This window comes from Heloderma suspectum, chromosome 6, assembly GCF_057233095.1.
Source record: "Heloderma suspectum isolate Gila_16-S chromosome 6, 16-S_ref, whole genome shotgun sequence".
Lineage (NCBI taxonomy): Eukaryota > Metazoa > Chordata > Lepidosauria > Squamata > Helodermatidae > Heloderma > Heloderma suspectum.
The window spans coordinates 38,718,211-38,720,217 of NC_139463.1; the positions used below are offsets into that span (position 1 = coordinate 38,718,211).

General features: G+C 43.5%; 1 non-coding gene across 1 annotated transcript; it reads left to right on the top strand.

Annotated features, from left to right (window-relative positions):
• Nucleotides 1-1,623: 1,623 nt before the first annotated feature.
• On the top strand, nt 1,624-1,695 carry TRNAC-GCA (transfer RNA cysteine (anticodon GCA)). Its single transcript has one exon. It is a non-coding gene; the product is annotated as a tRNA-Cys (tRNA).
• Nucleotides 1,696-2,007: the final 312 nt, after the last annotated feature.

Genomic DNA, 2,007 nt, shown 5'->3' on the forward strand with positions numbered 1-2,007 from the left:
ATTTTGATTCCTTTGGTTAAAAAATAGATTGAGGGTAGAATCCTAGGCATATTTAGCCAGAAAACTGCATGCTGGGAGTTGTAGAGCATTTGTCTGGCTAAATATGCATAGGATTGCAACCTTAGGAACCTAGGAAACTGCCTTAAACTGAGTTAGACCGTTGGTCCATCTAGCCCAGTATTGTTGACACTGACTGGCAGCGGCTCACCAAGGTTTCAGGCAGAATTTTTCCCAACCCAACCAAGAGATGCCAGGGATCAAACCTGGGACCGTCTCCATGCAAAGCAGGGGTCCTACCACGTCTTATAATTTTATGTTCGGTGTCGTTTTAACTGTATTTGGCCTGTTTTATTCCCCAAACAATTTGATTCCCTTATATTGAGAGCCCAGGAGGATTAACATTTAGGAAAAACTACTGTAAGCCACTCTGCACTCACGGGATAGAATGAGATATAAATCAAATAAATTAATAACTTCTTCCCATTGTTGTGGCCATGTGCATGACTCAAGAGGCCCTGAGACAACCTGCGTGATAAAATGACCACTGCTCATTCTACAACTTCTACAGAGAAAGAGAAGCCATTTAGCAATATTCTATATGGGAGGTTGAAAGGGGTTCAAGTGTTTTTAGCTTGGTATAACATGCATTAGAACCCATGCATGGATGGGGGAAGTCTGACAAGTCAGAAGGTGCCACAGAAAAGCATCCTTACGCTTCTAAACATCTTCTGAAGCATGTGTTAAAACACTCCACTGCTGACAGTTCCCACATTGGAGTGTTTTAAGTGTCATGGGTGCCCTTATAGTTATGATCCTGTCATTTCTTTTGCTCTTCCTCTTGTGAATGACTGCCTGGGATCTGTGTATTCAGCTGCATCTCCACCTTCCCGGGACAAGAGCTTGACACAATGACCTCCCTCTGTTTTCCCTGCAGTGTCTCTAAAACATGACACGCTGGTACTTCTGCAACCCCGTTTGCAACACTTTAGGGAACCTCTCTCCCACAGGTCAACCCATGTCAACAAAGTTCATTTCCTGTGGCTCAGCATGTCAGAACATTATTTCTAGTAAGCACCCTCCATCAGATGCAGTTATAGCCACATTTCTGGATCAAAAGAGAAGAGGGAGACTTGCAATGAAATGTTGCAGTGTATCCTTACCTCCTGGCAGGGGTGATCCTGCTCAAGCAACCTACCAGCCAGCCATGCCCTTCTCTAAGGGTGCTTCCAGATGAAGCTTTTATTGTACAATTGCCCTGCCTCATTCACGGAATTTTCGCAGGGGTCACTGCCTTCCAGACGTCACTGCCTTCCATCTTCATACCAGAAAAAAATCTGTTAAGAAGGGAAAGACGGAATAGCTGCACAATGCCTTTTGATCGCTAGTGCTAGGAGCCCTCCATTTTCCATTCAGGAGGAAAAAAACCTGTCTTGATGTTGTAGTCACGATGTCTGCATAGTTAAAGTCTTAAGAGACATTAAATATAATTATAGTTTCCCAGCATGCCAAATAATGTGATGGATACAACCACCAATATACTTATTACCAGAAAAGGTTGGGAGGAAATGATGAAAGAACCAACCGTTACAACTAGTTTTTCTACTTTCAGCTAATATGCAAGCTGGGGGTATAGCTCAGTGGTAGAGCATTTGACTGCAGATCAAGAGGTCCCTGGTTCAAGTCCAGGTGCCCCCTTTTTTCCCCTTCCTCAAAAATATGTGGAATTTTATCTTATTTAACCAGCCTGTTGATTCCTTCCTAGCTCTAAAAGCAAGGCAAACAGAGCCTGCAGCAAACCAGTCAAAAGCACACAGTTGAAATACCAAAGCTGTGTATGTTCATTTTATTCAGAGTATACAATGTGGTTTGAGGGGAAATGTCTTATTTCAGTATTACTGAAGGTGCTCATCTCTTTGGTTAAAGCCCAGCACTTTGAACAGTTCTGGGAGGCTATGGGTGGGGTGGGGGACAGCTGTACTGATGTAAGATGCTCCCAGTGAACTACCA